The sequence below is a fragment of the Parasteatoda tepidariorum genome, chromosome 1 (genome assembly GCF_982258835.1).
Source record: "Parasteatoda tepidariorum strain Cologne lab strain chromosome 1, Ptep-v5.0, whole genome shotgun sequence".
NCBI lineage: Eukaryota > Metazoa > Arthropoda > Arachnida > Araneae > Theridiidae > Parasteatoda > Parasteatoda tepidariorum.
In genome coordinates, this window is record NC_141755.1 from 49,160,210 (window position 1) to 49,178,297 (window position 18,088).

An 18,088-nucleotide genomic window follows, 5' to 3' on the forward strand; every position below is an offset into this window, starting at 1 on the left:
TTTTCATGAATCGTTATTTATGCTTATATTTCAGACGATTTTTTTTCATAAATCGATACTGTGAAGTTAAATTTTTTTCCCAAACGATTTTCTAAAATATTTACTCAAATGTTAGTTACGGTTTGAATTACACCTCCCCATTCTTTTAACGTGTCTGTCTTCTGACTTGATTGGCATAAAACGCAGGCGATTTCTTTAAATAAACTTCTGCCTTTCGTCACTAAAGCGAAAGGGATAATTTATCATTTTCTAACGGCAACATCGCGTGTGATGCTGCCGTACGTATTTTGTTAAAACAAAGTAGTACTGCGATTCAAGCACGGTCTCTTCACAGTTTTCTCAAATTAAAATGCACAAATTTCTTTCTTTCCTTTTTTTTTTAAAGAAAGCAAAGCAAAAATAACACTGACCTTGGAAAAAATGTTTTTTTCTTTATACTTATAATTAATAACCTAGTAAGTAATAAAAATGAAAATATTGGTGAGTTGTTTTTTTTTTCTTTTTTGGTGGGGTATGGGATATTCGTGACGATTTTGATCTTCACCGTCTTGTGTGTACAGTTAGTAGCCATAGTGACCTAGGGGGGAAAGGGACTGTTCAATTTATTATTTTTATTTTGAGATTTCGCCTGTTTCTGTGCTGCTTGCTCACTTGCGTGATCCCTAACATATGTGTAACTTACGATTTTTCGAAATATCCGTCAGTGATCAGGGTTACGATTTCTAGGGAACGACTTTTAACCTTTAAACATTCAATAGAACAGGTGCATTCTGAGATAATAAAAATGAAGCGCGGTTGAAGGACGTATGAAGGTTTTTTCTCTGAAAAACAACTTTAATTCTGTGCTTTATAAACTAAAAAACATCGAACTTTACTTCAATTGAAATTTTTTCTTCTATAATTTCCCCGGTGTCATTGGTTGCTTTAACTTTATCTCGAATGTTTGTGTGGTTTCAGATAAAAGCTTTTATTTCTTGTATCAGTTATCATTTCTGTCTGTTTTTGTGTCGATAATTTTTGCTAAAATTGCGTTCGATTTCGTAGGCATTTAAATAAATAAATAAAGATGTTCTATTTTTGATGTCAAAAAACTTTTTTCGTTATTTTAAATTAAAATCATGAAAATATAAGGAATTTAAACAATTAATGCGATTAGTAAAAATAAATTTCCGGAAATGTATTGATCTCGTTATGAAATAAATTTGAAAATCGAATAACTTTCTTCGTCTCTGCCTTGACCCTTTAAGAGCGAATTGAGTGTTGAGTTTAATGTTACCAGAGCCAGATGCGGCTACAATGCACTTAACTCTAAATAAAAGTTTACGCTATGACAAAAAAACAAAACTTTTAAAAAAAAGTTTTAATTTTTTTTTTCTTCAAATTTTGTATCGTTTATTTTTGAATAGAAAAATAAAATAAGTTTTCAGTTTTTTAGGTTTGTATTGGTAAAAAAGTTCTTTTTAATCCTTGTGGAATTTAGGAACTACTATGCAAATTACTGGAATAAACCTCAATTCAAAATACCTTAAAAAATACCAGAGACACTGTTCACTCAACCATATAAACTTGTTAATTTATTAATGCACAAAAATTTGATTTTTAAAAGAAAAAAAAGAATACAACGAAAGGCATTTAAATATCTGTTTCCAATTATGATCTTTTTTTTCTATTCCATTAACTGTAAAAAAGTATAATACCTGCCACATTAAGTATTACATTGTACCAGAAGCATTTTTTTTCATTTGAAAGAAATAATCTGTTAAGTACTTGACTGCATTAACTTTTTTAACGTATTCTACTGAATCAAGTCAATTTTGATGGATTGCACACTAAGCTGAGAGCAAATAACTGAAAGAGTTCAATAAGTTAATTAAATTTTAGATTCGCTGAATGAAATTGAATTTTAATGTAATCAAGTACCAGCGTTTGCATGGTGCCAGTTTAAGATGCCTATCACAATATTCATAACATAATTTAGGGTTTGAAAGTGGAAGCATTTCTCTGCGGTCTTCATTTTTCAAGTGATGCATCTTCATCAAACTCTCTTGAAAGATGGTGTCTCATCTTTGACATCGTTCCATCAAACAACGATCATTCATCCCCAGAGAATAAAAATGAATTTAAAATATTTCAATTTTCTACACTTTGTGTCTTTTTGCGGTGTTGAAATTTCACATGGCGTGTCAGTGTATTTTTCTCTTTTGTTTTTGTATATTTATTTCATTTTTCTGATAAGTCATTTTGAAATTATTATTAAATCTTATTATACAACGTTAATTCTTCATATTTTTTTTTTCTTATTCTATATACTTTTACATTGATTCACGTGGAATTTTAAGCCGACTTCTTTCAAAATCTATGTTAATGAATGAAAAAAAGAAATAATAGACAGTAAATGGATGAAATAAAAATCTTGCTTATAAAATGTGAGTAGGGAAGAGTCGGGTAGCTCCGCCCACTTAAGGAGTATTGCTTATATTTCTGTATAATATTAAGTAATAATCAATATTTTTGTATGCTTCTATTGTTTTATCATCTAATTAAATAATGCAAAAAGAATAACCAAAAAAGAATAGTTTAACTTAAAAAAATAGAAATTTAAAAAAAAAACATGTTTTTCAGCTCTTTTCAAAATGTGTCGGGTAACCCCGACCAGTTACAAAAATTATGTTTTTTGACTGTTTTTTTTAGGTGTAAATGAAAATGACCAATGTATTGACAATAGATAAACCTTACTTATCATTTTTATCACAAAATTCAACCGACTTTTCTTAATTTCATGACTACTGTATTCAACATATTTTCAAAACTATTGTTTACCATGTTACCAGCTGCATAAATACTTGAAACTTTGAAAATAATATTTTTTTTAATATAAAAATTAATGTCCGATGGCCCATTGACTTGAAAAAATATTCTATACATATGAAATCGACAGTAAGCGGGGGTACCCGACACTCCCCTTATTATTAAAAATCAGAAATTTAAAAATAATAAATTAATGATACATATTAATCAGTTTTGCAATTTGCAAAATGGATTCGACCATTACCATTTGCAAAATGGATTCGACTTTTTGTTAAATGCTATAATGCAAGTAGGATTTTGTTGGCTCTCGACAAGGATTTCAGTTCTCTTTAAGTCTTTTTTAACTCTTAAAACTCATGTCTATCAATGACCAGGATCAATTTGGCAATCTGGAAAACATGATTCACTTGGTGTAACAAGCCAAAAATTGGTGGTCACAAGATTCAAGGACTCATTACCTTCTTGCTTATCTAAAATGAATTCGATATATAATTTATAATAACGAACGTTGGATTTTGTTGGCTCTCATAGGGATTTCTGTTCTCATTATATATTTTTTAACTCTCAAAATTCACGCCAATCTATGACCCCCGATTTACAATTCGGCAACTGACCCATGACATTTTGTAAATTATGGTTCGCTTGGTGGGTAACTCTGTGGTTGTAAGATTCAAGAACTCATTACCTTCTTGCGTATCTGCTCAATGGATTTGACATATAGTTGACAATAATAAAGGTAGGATTCCGTTGGCTGTAGACAGGAGTTTCTTTTCTCCTTAAATCTTTAACACTTAAAACTCCACACAATTCAGCTTCGATTCAAGAACTCAATACCTTTTTGCGTATTTGGATAATGAATTCGACATATAATTAATAGTAATGAACGTAGGATTGTGTTTCTATCAATAGGGGTACATAATCAATCTCATTGAATCTCTTGTAACTCATAAAATTGACGTGCAAGTATCTTGGTAGTGCTTATACAATTATCCAGCAAGGTATTTTCTTTTAATTGAAAACAACTAAACTGAAGCGAATTTATCTGAATTTGTAGAAAAACCTAAATTTAAAGATAGGTATTTATATGTACAGTTTCGATAACATAAGATAGCTCCAATAAGTTAGGCGTCTTCAAGACTCCCCTGAAACATTAAGTTTACAAAATCTGAAGACGGGGAATCAAATTCTGATTGCTAGATCAAAAGTTTTCTTGGTTTCCTTTCCTTCTCTTTGTTATTGTACAGAGCTTATTTTCTTCAATCGTTTATGAGAATTGGAAAAAATCAAATGGTGTTCTGTAATTAATTCCCTAAATATTTATTTTTAAAGTTCTTCTCAAAAATGGAGTATAAGAATATACATAAATGTCGCCATTTAATATTTAAGCCAAGAAAACAAATGAACGCAACCGAAATCTAGCGAATAACTACTGAGGAAGGTAGGACTTAAGAGTATAAACCTGTTTGTTTTCTGGAGGGAAAAAAGGGGACGTTGAATGGTGACAAGTTTAAACAGACAATCTGCTTCAGATCTTTTCACCCTGCTTACTCCACTAGTGATTCATCAGACTTCGATAACGTTTATGTTTTATTTTTTCTTAAATATCAATTTGTAACCTTTTAATTATTATATTTGTTTCGTTAATTTTTTAAAATGGTTTTAGCAAACATGTGTTAATAAAGATGATCATTATATATGTATTAATTTCAATTTTTTCCCCGGACGTAATTAAAAGTAACTACTTATATTTTTGTATTAGCGTATTATGATTGTAAGGATATTTTTGCTTCAGAAAATATAACACTCAATCAATAACCCTTTATTTGTAATGTTGAAAGTTCTAAAAGGGCATAATTAATTGACGCTATTAGACAGAAGAGCTGTAAAAGATTGCCAATAAATTCGGCTCGAAGAATTCTCCTGCCAGATAAGCAGCAAACTCTTTTGAACTGTCTTTCCATCGAATTTTATTAACTTCACAATCCGCTCAGTTAAGCATCTGAACGATAGTCTTAAATGGTTCTTGATTTCGTAAAACTGCTCGCGAATAAACCTTGATACTTAATCGATTCCGGGTGAATCTGTATCGATTGTATGAAAAGGGAATAAATGTGCAGAAGGAAGAACTAACTTCCCTTTTTCGGGGACGCATTCCCCTCCATTTAGGGGAAGACACAAATTCCGCCATAGCCACTCACAGGAGCCGCTATGGGGGCGCCCCGGTGTACAGTACGGATGGGAAAACAGAGCTTGGCCAAATAAAATCAATAGCTATGCTTCTTGGGTCCACAGTGACGAAAGCGTTCCCACCACCTATAGCCTTTAGTCTCTAGTTACCGCAAGGGAAGGGGGCTCTTAGCTAGGGGGAGGTAGGGACGAGCGTGTGGAGGCCACCGGAAAGAATCGATTTTTAGCTCAGCCCAGGCACATTCTACAACCGAAGGGTTTTGCTAAACCCTTCTGGTCCCCATATATAAATATGGGCAAAGAAGCTCATTACGAGGAAAAATATTTTCTTATCATTCCTTTCGAGTTTTGTGTTGGCGATATTTATGGAAGAAAAACGGGTACATTGAGATGAAATGCTGCGTAGAAAGGAAATGATGAGTTTGAAATTAGCGGCTGAGTTTTTAGCTGGCGCATGCGCACTCGCGTATCATTTGGCACGTTTTGAATATTGAATAAAGTGGATTCTTTCTTTCGTACTTGTCAAAGTTATTTTTTGTTTTGGCATGGTTTATATTATTCTTTTTGATAAGATTACGTTAGTAATGATTATATTGAATCACGTGTGAATGGTTTAATCAGTGTGGTGTTTTTTTTTCTATAAATGATTAGGTCATAAATGAAGTCTATTCATAATATGTTTTTTTTTAAAAAAAACAGGATGTATTTAAAGCAATATTAAAAGTTTTAATTTTTGAATAATATTTTTTGAGTTATGATTAAAATTATGGATTGAATAAAAAAATATTTTACTCATAAATACTGAATTTTTAATTTTATAATCATCGTTTTCTTTCTTTCAAATCAATTATCATATTAATATGGCGTAATTCAATTTATGAGCCCTGTGTTCTTTATACAAAGAGTATTTTAAATCGTTATCTTTTCATAATACAAAGATTTGCAGTGATATATAGCTCAGATGTCTTTGTTTGTTATCATCTATTACTTTTACAAAAAGAGTAACCATGTCATTTGAATTTATGGTGGAAGCATATATTATTTTTTACTTATTCATTGTTATAATCTAGTTATTTTACGTATTAGATAAATATAATTATACATTTTGCTTTTTAAATTACGAAGCAATCTTTTAAAAATATCACTTTCAAGCTATTATACATAGAAAATATTTTTTTAAAATCCCCTTATAGTTACTTCTGTTAAAATTAAGTTGACAAAAAACACGTTACTTCATCTGTTTATTAAGATTGTATGACGAATTATCTAGTTATTCGCTGATTGCATTTTTTAATAATCTCCACCAGATGGCAGCAGAGCAACCGATGTTTTATTTAGACCTCCCAAAGAACTGGGAGTTTTAAAAACTTAATAACTTGTTACACTTGATTGAAAGGGAGGAAAAACTTGCGATATCAGATCTCTTACTTTTTCCTGTTTGTGGCGCATCCGTCTCGTTTGACCGTCCTGCGAAATTCCTGTATTTGTCCTTGATGTTGTACCTCCGTTGATGCGTGTTGTTCAAAATGAAAAGGTCAAACTGCGCCTGAATGTTGTTTTCTTTTCTGCTCTACTATCGTTGCAGGAATTCAATTCTACAGGGGTAGATTGAACTGCAGCGGCGCGTTTTTGTTTAACGTGCTCAATTATAATTTTTTTCATTTATTTATTTATTTATTTTTTAAATTTAGTAACTTAGTGGAAATATTTAAAATTACTTTCGAGTAGTTCTTATGATTTGTAATTTATTGATGGTTGAAGATATGAATAATTAGGGCGAAATTTACGTTGAATTACAAATTTAAAAAAAAAAAACAGAGTGGGTAGCGTTTTTAAAAAATGCTGAAAGGTGCTTATTTTTGGTATTCGTTTTTTAAAATCTCTAAAAGGTGCTTATTTTTTGTTTTCGATTTTTAAAATGCCTCAAAGGTGCTTAGTTTTAGTTTTGGTTTCAAAAAGCCTTTAAAGGTGCTGTTTTCTCTTTTTCATTTTTTAAAAGTCCTTAAATGTGCTTTTTTTTTATTTTGAATGTAGGTCCTTAAAAAACGTTTTTTTTAAAAAAAACGTTTTTACGTTTCTTAAAGGCTCGTATTTTTGGTTTTCGTTTCAAATAGTCCTTAAAGATGCCGTTTTATGGTTTTCGTTTTCTAAAAAACCCCTAAAGGTGCTTATTTCTAACTTTCGATTTTTTAAATCCCTTAATGATGATTATTTTTGGTTTTCGTTTTTTAAAAGTGCTTTGAGTTTGTAAAAAGTGCTTAATTTTTCTTTTCCAAAAATAATTTTTTTCTTTGCCAAAATCATGATTTTCACAATGATGTCATTGAAACACAATCCGTTTCAGAGTACGGAGGCCTCAATCGTGTTACATGTTAGACGTAAGAAAAGTAATTGCGTACAGGAAATCGGAAATCTCTGGAAATTTTGTTGAACTTAGGGCTAACTACACATTACCAAGTGTTTCTATAATAGCAAAGTAAAACTCTGTTTTCTTTTCTCAATATTTTTTTCGCTGTTGAAGGGCCATTGTTTTTCTTGCAGAAAAACCCGTGATATTCTCGTAGTGTTTTACTTTTAAATCAGTACCACAATAACTTGGGGATCGTTTACTAACTAAATATTTTCATGTGGGTCCAAAGCAGTTAATAATCACAGAACTTTATCATTCCTAAATTTTCCTTTCTCCATTATTTAATAATTTAAAAAATTAATTGCAATTTTAATTTTTATGAGATTTGCTAGTTAAGGGACAGTCTATTAATTATATAAAGTGTTTTAGGCTTTTTATTGTTGGCTTATTTTACTGGATTTGTTAAAATTGTCAATAATCTTGAGTTATATTTTATGAAGAAAAAAAGAGAGCACGATAGTATTATGGGGCAAGATTTTTAAAAAAAAGTATAAATTGAGGGACCTTTCACTTAACTAATATTAAGCAAATATAGTAAGAAATCTTACGTGGGTCAAATTGGCCATTTTAAGAAACTACTACTAGCAATAATAATTAATCATCCCTTTATATCTCGAGTAAAAATATTTGAAATTAATCAATTATTCATTAACTTCTCAATAGTTTCATATTTGTTAACTATACTGAGTACAGGTACCATATACTAACTTGCCTTTAACAAAAATATTTAGTTATAATAGTCACTGCATTTTCATTTCAAAATTCTTGAACCTATTTTTTAATCATTTGGGGAAAGTATTAAACAGAATCGCATTTTTTAATAAAATTTAAATACACACACCCTTCACAATTTTACAATTGTTTACACGTCTTTGATTAAAAATATTAATCTTAAAAATGCATTTGTTTAGTTTACGTATATAAATTTTTTTTATTTAAATCTAAAAATGCACTCAATATTTTGTTTCTAAATTGAAGCGAAACTAAAAGCAATTTTAAATTAAATATTATATATAATCTATGCGATTTCATTGAAATATTCATTGTCTAGTTGTGTACAATATATTATTCCTGAAAAGTTGTGGATGTATTACCTTTTTTATAAATGATAATTTACTAGATTAAGTTAAATTCATTCAATTTCGCTATATTTAATTTTATAGGAAATTTCGAAATACTAGAACATTTCTGTTTATATGACAATTTCAGATACATTCAAAATAATTTCAGAAAATTAAGCTTTTTACATGAGATGCAGTCAAAGGTGTACTCAAGGGGGGGGGGGGAGTAATTGTCCCGGTGACTAGGACTGCGAAACTCCTTAATTATATATTTTTTTAAAAAAAACTGTAGAAAATTTCTTTATATCTATAGAAAATCTACAATTTTGTATAAAGAAACTTTAAAAATTCCATTAAATATGAAAATATGGTTATCTTTGTGCCTTGAGGAGGAGACCTGGCATAAATTTTTCCCTAGGACCCGTAAAACCTTTGTTCATCCTTGGATGTAGGTATCTTCTTCCTCCGCTGCACTACAGCTTACTTGAGGTCAGCAGAGACACATCAAATAGGAGGAAGGAGACCTGCTAGCACTCAGTCTTACTCCGAGATCAGAGGTTATCGAAACGAAACAGAACAGTGCTACTTATCCAGCTAAATCCGTATTGTTTGTTAGGGTCTGGATTTTTAGAAAATGTATTATAAAATGTAATAAAAATTATTTTTGTAACTGTAATGACCAATAAACAAGGCTAGTTTAAATGACTTAAGAACATTAGAGTTGCAAAACAAACCTATTTACTCAGATGCCGTGAATTAATCAACAATAGCACGCCAATATGGTATATCCTCCTTTTTTTTACTAAAAAATGTATAATTCAGAGTTAAGTATCTCAGTGTTCGCTGGAAAACAGAAATATATATATATATATATATATATATATATATATATATATATATAAATTTGAAAATTTTGGTTACGTGCCCTGTAAAATCTTTAAATTTTATTATTTATAATTTTCTAGTTTTTTTTCCCTCTTTAATAGCTTTGTGGTATTTTTTCTTTCGATTCACCCCATTAAAACTTTGTTAATTGATCTTCATTTTTAAAATTTTATATTTTTGTAAATAAATGATATTAATAATAATTTACTGAATACTTAAAAGTTCTAATGCGAAAAAAAAATTCTTAAAATTTCAAAAAAACGATTGTTTAAATTTAAGTGAATTTGCATGTAAAGTAAATTTTACTATTCCTTATGCAAAAAAGATTTTCTTTTTGTTTGCATGAAAAAATTATGTTCGTTATTATGCATTACTATTTAATTAAGGAAACAAGAAATTAATTTCTTATTAAATTTCTCCAAAATTAAATAATCGATTATAGTTGTTATTGGTAGAGCAATTATGAAAATTATTATTCGTATAATTTACATAAAAACAGAATTTTATTTGAAAATGATAAACACTGATGATAAGTACAATCGATAATATGGAGATTTTTTTCAGCCATCTGAAACGAACCAGCATCGTCCAATTCGAAGCGTATTAAGGAAATAAAGTTTTGCTTGCTTATCCCTGCTGTTGCTTATAAAAAAGAAATTGATATGCAGTTAGTGCATTACGAAATAAAATTTTTTGGTTTTGTTTCATAAGTTTTATTTAATTGGTTCGATTATATGGCATTTATGTAACTTTGGTGGAAATGTTTGAACTATTTTAGGAAAGTTTATTAAGTTCTGATATGTCTGCTTTCCATTATTGTCAGGTTTGAAACTGTGATTGGCAAATACGTCTTGCATTCATCGATTTGGTTGGCAGCTAGAGTTTTATAAGGAAATTATTTCACACTGCGTAAATTATATTTAAAGTTGCTAATATATCTTGTTTTTATTAATATCTTTTTCCAGATTATAATATATTCAGCTCTCGAAATGAATGTGGTTTGTACGTTTGTAATCACTAAAACGTGATTCGGGTTATCATTAAATAATTACCAGTGGTCTTCATGTAAAAAACGTTATTCTGTTTTGGTCAGTGTTGTTGTCACAAAAAAGTGCATTTTATAATAACTTTTAACATTTTTGTAATTTTTTTGTTAAATTTACTTTATTAACATTTTTTAAGAAAAATAATAATAAGTATAAAAATACATACAAACAAACCATTAAAAACCTGTACGGACTAACTATACCTTTTAGTTTCTGGACGTGTAGACCATGTTCTAAATTTTTCATTTCTACCCCTAAATAAATTTAACTGGATGTAATAAAGATTAATAAGGTAATCAATCAGACCGAACAATAACTTAGTAAATATATTGGTGTAAATTCTAAAAGTTTATCATTTATGAGCCAAGGGTTAACCCCATAAAATTCGCTGATCTGGGGGCTTTAAAAATGCCTTAAAGGGTTGTATTTATGCCCTTTCTTCGAATTGTCATTCCGCAGTATTATCTTACTCTTGAAACTTGCGTCAGAATAAGATTTGGACAAAGTTTCTGCGATTACCGAAAGAGGGCGTAGTATGTATCGAACGATCCATTCCAAAAAGACTCCCGCGTCGTTTTCTGTGTTCGTCTGCTTCCGAAAAATGGAAGCGGGCGAAATAGCGAATCCAGATTTCTTCTAGAAAGATCATCGCCTTCCAAATATTTTTCTTTATCTTCTTCAACTGCTCAGATCTGAGTCGCGGTGGATATTTATTCTCGAATATTATTTTTTACGTCTTTCCCCCCTCTTTTTGGATGACTGACAAGTATCGGATGGGGGAATAGTCCGAAGTGCGGACGAAACTGAAAAAGTGTGCTTGAAGATTGTAAAAAGAAAAGCAAAAACAAAAAAGAGATTTGCGTGGTACCTGTGTAGTTTGGCGAGAAATTTGGAGGATGCGGCGCATGGCGGGATCTGCAAGATGGTTACGATGCTCTGTCAAGATGAATCCTTCGGATTTTCCCGCGTGCAGGTATGTGTGTTCTAAATAAGAGACAAACATATATCGTGACATACATTTTTAGGATTTGCGTTTTGGCAACATTTGGAGTGCTTTCTTATTACTTATTTTTTTTCTATGTTTTTATCTACTTGGGTTATATAAAAATGTGCAGTATACAATTCTTATCTAATGCTTTTTTTTTATTCTTAGAAGAATTTAAAATTAGGTTGTGCTTTTCCTTACAATTTATGGTTGTACTACATAAAGCATACACAGCCAAACTTCACTTTTTTTGTAGTTGAAATTTTACGCAACTTATACAAATTACTTATTTAAAATAGAACTGAAAAATGTAAATTTTAGTATCCAGTTATGTTAGTAGCCAGTTAGTAGCAGCTTTTTTCCCACAAACCTAACGATTGGGTGACCGGTTTTCGATATATCGATAGATACCATTTATTTATTAGCCACTTTTTGCAAACTTTTTTTTCCCGCTTGGATTTAATTTTATTTAAAAAAAAATTCGTATTAGAAATAATCCGCGGCTATAAAAAGTTAATTCAGCAAACAAAAAAAAAATAATAAAATAAAAAAAAGAGTAAATAAGAGACAAAATTTAGTTAAACATACTTACTTTAAAGATTTTTATAAATGTTTGGGGATTCAAAATAAATTTTATGTATACATTACAACCTTGGACATGAATCTTACTACTACAAATTGATGGATTTTGAAGAATCAAAAGGGTGACATTGACATTGGGTATTTTATTGAAAATTCTTTTTTCTAGAGTCTTTCTACGTTGATATACTATTATCATTAAACAACTTTTTAAAAAAGCGTCGGGAAAAGGTGACCGGTTATTTATTTAATTTGAGTCGCCACTGTTTTTTGTTGACTGGCTACGTGGTTATTTTCAGGTCTAATTTAAAACTATTTATACCCCAAAACGGGTATAGATTTATTTAATGTATGTAGGGAAAAAAAACAGAAAAAGGCAGATTGGCAGGAAGTATATCGGAATATATACCAATAGTTAGCACAGCCAATTGCATTCCACTTGGCCAAAGGATGCCAAGACATTCCATCTTCCGTTGTAGTTTTTTGTTTAGAATATTTTTGCTCTTGTTCATTTTTTCACTCTTGTTCGTAGTTTATCAAATCTGACATTTTAAATATGTGATATGTTAAGTTTGTTACATTTAACATTTAAAATACATAATTCACACTTCATTGCTTTTCGAATTTAAATAAATCTGTAATGCAACTTTGCAAGGCTATATTGCCTGGTTGTCTTATGGTCACTTAGCTCGATTTAATACTACTATAAAATGTGGCCTAGATACTAGCATAATGTAGTGTTTTGAAACATATTTTATTTTGAGTTCTAAATGACTTTTGATCTAGTGATCGGATCTTCACGTTCTACAACACAGTCTTAATGGTTCGAAGGGATGACTTCAAAAATGCTAATTAATTAGAGCAGACCATATTTTAAATTACGAAATCAGACTCAAAAACGTACTTTTTTCTGAATAAACGTATTTTTTATTCCGACGGATTTGGATTTCTAACCCCCAAAATATAGGTACCCGCATCTAGGAAATATGGTCCCCATGGTTCGGCCAGGAAAATAAAAATAAACTCCCTTGTATGTAGTTTAAAATAAAGTATGAGATGAAATATTTGTAAGAAAAGTCAATTATTTAAACTTAATAAAATATTTTTTAGTTATTTTTAATTATTGGGTAAAAGTATAATTTATTTTTATTTTTTTCCCTTTTTTTCGAATATTGTGCATATTTTTTTCGAATTATATTCGCAATTAATAGCAAACAAAAAATTAAGCAGTAGCATATTTATGTGTCATAAAATCCTTCTAAAAGCTTACTCGTATCAAATTTTTTACCTTTCTCATACTTTTTCAAAAATGTTGAGTAGCTTAATTAGATTAAATCCAATTGTATTTTTTTATCGACAGCCGCTTTGTAAACTTAAAAAATAATCTTAAAACAATAAGTTATAAAACTTTATCAAATGATGTCCAGTGTATTGGATGCTGAGCTTCAAGTATTGAAGTACTAATTACGGAAATTAGTGCTAATAATTTTCTTGCACCCACTTATAGAACTTTTTTACATAAAGCAAAATGAATAAATAATTCACTATTTTAAGTATTAAATTTAGTCATAAACGAAGACAATTTTAAACAAAAAGACAATTTGTAGGAAATTTTTACATTGAATGGAACAAAATAATCTTTAATCGTAAAATAAAATAAATTTGAACAAAATCGGTAAATTAGTTCTCGAGAAACAAAAAATTACTTCATGTCATATGTTTTATTTTTAATTCATGGGAACTGTTCATCTGATTTTTTTTATTTTTAAATTTCGTATTTTGCTAAAAAAATAAGTAAATAATTATTGTTTCAAAATTTATTGTTGTGGACTCATTTTTCCCGAAAATAATAATTATCTTCCGAATTATTAAAAGTTATTATTTTTTTGCATCATATTTTTGAGTATATGATTTTGCGAGTAATTTGAAAAATTCCTTTGATTTGTGTTTTCAGTTCAAAAGATATAAGGAAAAAAGCAAAATCTAAGAATAACATTGAGGTGATCAAACTTTTGTCCATTCTCCTTATTAAACTACTACGGTTAAAAATTCAAAATTAGAACCGAATATCAAAATTAGAAAAATAATTAGTCTTCTCTTTTCCCTTCCTATCTACTTATTTAAGTGCCGGTATAGCATGGTTGGTAGGGCGTTGGACTCGTGTTCATGAGAACGGGAGTTCTAATCCAGACGGCCGAAGAATCCCCGTGTATTAAATAGTGCATGTTAAAACTACGAAGGTCACAAAGTCCATTTAAGTTTCCGTAGCAAATTAATATCTTCAAGAATACTGATCCCAGAGTTTCCTTGTCTTCTGAATTGGATTCAAAATTACAAGGCTACGGAGTTGAACATTGGTTGTCGTGAACTCAAATTTGGGTCAGCTGTTCAACGGCGGTTTTGTAAAATATATCCTTATTTCGGTAATGAATGTTGATACAACCTGTAAAATAACATTTTGAGAAGATACAAGATTTGAAAATATTTTATCTTCTCAATGGAATTATTGAATTCTACATTAATTTTTCTTATGATTTTCAAAAATCAAAATTTTTTTTCTTTAAAAAAAAGTTTTTTAAGATCTTAAAACTAATCGTAGTTTAAAGTTGAAAAAGAAAAGAAATTTTTTTTTCTCTTGAGAAACTCTTTCTAACAAATAACTAAACCCCAAGTTCTTTTTACTATTTTCACGTTCAAAGAAACGAAATTTCACACTTAAGCCATCTAATTCACACGGCTACCAGTTTATACTTCATTTCCTTTCAAAGGAATTAAAAATCTATGCACGTAGATTTTTGTCAAGAATTTTATATTTATTTTCAAATTTAAATTTTTTTCTTTTACATCTGATCCCCTCCCCATCGCCTAGGAAAATGTTATATCAGTCAGAGCTCCAACCTCCACCTTAAAAAATATATTGAATTATGAATTATTTAAAAATTGGAGTCACAACATCCAATTGCTTTGATACAGGATTTTGGATATTTTTTTCTTCTTTTAAACTTTGAATTATAAAATAGGGTTTTGAAATTTTGTTGATCATACTACACCGAAGTAATATGACCAGTTTTCTTCCTCATTTGTGCCATTCAGGATATGCAAAAAATTATTCCGATCGAAATGTTTTTTGGAGATCTCTCTACCTGTACGTTCAAGAATTCACTTAATCCTCTCCTCAGTATACCTACACAGAGCCTGACTAAGGCTGGGGCATACGGTGCAGTTGCCTCATCAGAAGGGGGGGAGGGTCCCCAAATCGAATATAAAGTTTATTTTACGTTTCCTTCTTTAATGAACTTTTTTTTTAAAACAAAATATCAGTACAGTGTGAAATCCGTTTTATGTGAGCTTCTTCATTAATCTATTATATGAACACAAAAATTCTATATTTTGTAAATCTAGGGCGGAATTCAGCTAATTTTTAGCTAAATTCAGCTAAATGATGGATTCAGCGGATGGATGGCGGAATTCAGCTAAATGATGGACAAATTTGGCTGAACAAAAGCGTGTATTTTTGCATATCGAAAAATGAGATATGTGTACAAAAATACGGGATTTTGATTGACTTAATTGAGCCATTGTAATTGCGAAAATTCAGCTGAATTCCACCCTAATGTCAGCAAAGATCTGAATTTTTCGGCAGCTAGATGACAATCAGTTATCCCATTGTTGACCGTTTTATACTTCTTTAATTCAGTTAATTTAAGGAAATTAATAATTTATTTAAATAACATTGCGTTACATTTTCTAATTATAAATTTAAATAGCATTTTTGTCAAATTTTGGCTCTTCAGATGTGCTATATCCTTTTAATGATGGACATAGAATTGTCAGAAAATCAATACAATGGATAGAACAATATATCGGCAGATCATTGAAGGGGAGAGGGCTTTATAGCTATTTTAGGTTCTAGTCAATTTTCTTGTTATGTATCTATAATGAGGGGGAAAATTTAAATACAGTACAGAACCCGTTATCCGGAAATCGGAAAACCAAAAAAACCGGAACGAAATTCTAAATTTTCCCGCCATTTTTTTAAAAAAAATTTTTTTTCCTCATAAGATTTTAGGATTTTTCTTTCTTTTTTGAAAAATGTTCGCCTTACCATCATTTTGGAAATAATCATTAGTGTATTACTTCATCGTTTTTTCTTCTTTTTAAGATTATTTCCAAATATTTTTTTTTTAGTGGGGTTTAACAATAAAAAACGGCTTTTTGTAGCGATTCAGAAAACCGGAAAAATCAGATATCCGGAATAGCGATGATCCCGATCGTTCCGGATAATCGTTTCCCTACTGTACCTCCATAAAGTTCGGTTTCTCATTATTGAAGCAGTAAAGCAGAGGGGGCCCCCAAAAAGTAAATGCCCCGTTCCCCACTTAGGCTAAGTTGGGCCCTGAGTATACGAGAACCAAATAACCAATGTTTATAATTTCACTCAGATATCCAAACTGTCCTTTATCTTTTGTTTTTGAAAGTTTCTCTTTCGAACTATTTATGTTAATGTCAGATATTGCAGACTCGTCACCTACAAGTTAAGTTCCATTTCTTTAAAATAATGTTTCTGACTCAGATAGCGCTTTGAATTAAACCAGAGTTCAGTGTTGTGAATTGTGCCAGTTGAAAGACTGAGTAGTATTTAATTTTTAGCAGTATTTTTTAAGATTCCATTTCTATCAGCAATACAACCAGTTTCCAGTCTTGATTGTCTAAAGCAGCTTTATTCAATAGTGATCTATCCGATACGAGTACTCTCCATCGTTATACACCTTACTACACAACTCAGTCGCTTTTCTATCTTAACATCTAGTACATGATCTGCATTTCTTTCTTTTTACTTCAGGCTTGTGGAAAGTAGTTTTTTTGATAGGGTTAATATCGTTATACATATAGATATGACGAAACAGTCTTATCTGTGATATTCATATGACTTATCTGCCAGGTTCTTTAAATTTGTTGTATAATTCAAAGCTGCATGTTATTCCCCCTACTTCAATCTCCCTAACTGTTTCAAAAATTCTTTAAGTTCTTTTGTTTGCAAATAAGTAGTCTATTTTCTTCTGATTTATGCAAAAAAATATTTAGCTAGCAATTTTTATTTCATTTTTTAATCTTGATCTCTTTTTTTAAATTTTCATTTTAAACTTTTTTTGTATGAGCTTTTCATCTATAATTAAAATCTTACAGCTCTGTTCATATTATTTAAAGGCCAAAAACGGGATTTATCTGGTGACATGGCAAATGGAAATAGCCCACATTTCAAACATTGGAAGCAGAATTATGTTTAATATTTTGCGACGAGACGTTTGATAAGTTCAAATATTCTGCGAGTATATCCAAAAATAAATATCTCTCACTGGTAAAATTGTTCCTGTTCGTTTTAATAAGTAACAATTTTATTTTGCGAAATAAATTGCAAAATGAAAATAGGAGCCTTATTTAGTTAAATATCAAACATGATATACTTGCTTGAATAATAAAACAAAAATTGCATAAATTTCCTTATCGAGTAGGACATAAACTGTTCTGTAAAGATGTAGATGTAAAATTTATATGCTGAGGATATAGTGCGTCTGCCTCCCCAATGAGATGACCCAGGTTCGAATCCCAGCGGTGGCTGATTGATACGAATTCTGCTCCATGTTTGCACCGACCACTATGCTGAAATAAACTAATCTCGGTGGTGGACGGATGCTGGGTTTTTTAAAAAAAAGAAAACCTCGCCATCTGGCTAACCGTAGGAGATTCTTGTGGTTTTCCTCTCCATGAAATGAAAATGTTGGCTATTTCCATCAAAAAGTCCTGCACGAAAGGCTAGTTTGTCCCAATGCTTGATCGAGGAGCGTCCTTGTCTTTGTCCTTGTCACTGCTCCATGCTCGCACCGATCATCTGGCTAACCGTAGGAGATTCTTGTGGTTTTCCTCTCCATGGAACGCAAATGTTGGCTATTTCCATCAAAAAGTCCTGCTTGAAAGGCTAGGTTATCCCAATGCTTGATCGAGGAGCGTCCTTGTCTTTGTCATTGTCACTGCTCCATGCTCGCACCGACCACTATGCTGAAATAAAATATCATTGATGGTAGACGGATGCTGGGTTTAAAAAAAAACCTTACTATCAGGCTAACCG

The 18,088-nt window shown here is 30.5% G+C and overlaps 2 protein-coding genes across 7 annotated transcripts in view; one reads left to right on the forward strand and one right to left on the reverse strand.

The window, feature by feature from the left end:
• LOC107449406 (zinc finger MIZ domain-containing protein 1) overlaps positions 1-18,088 on the forward strand; it is a 225,176-nt gene that overhangs the window by 82,616 nt on the left and 124,472 nt on the right. The window contains exon 1 of one of the 6 annotated variants that reach the window (XM_016064923.5): positions 10,958-11,370. The exons of the other annotated variants lie outside the window; for them this stretch is intronic. The gene's annotated coding sequence lies outside the window, so the exon portion shown is untranslated. Of the gene's footprint in view, positions 1-10,957; positions 11,371-18,088 lie in introns of those variants that run through there. 6 annotated transcript variants of the gene reach the window in all.
• The window catches only part of LOC107449407 (uncharacterized), a 94,228-nt gene that overhangs the window by 13,866 nt on the left and 62,274 nt on the right, over positions 1-18,088 (reverse strand). The window lies entirely within an intron of this gene.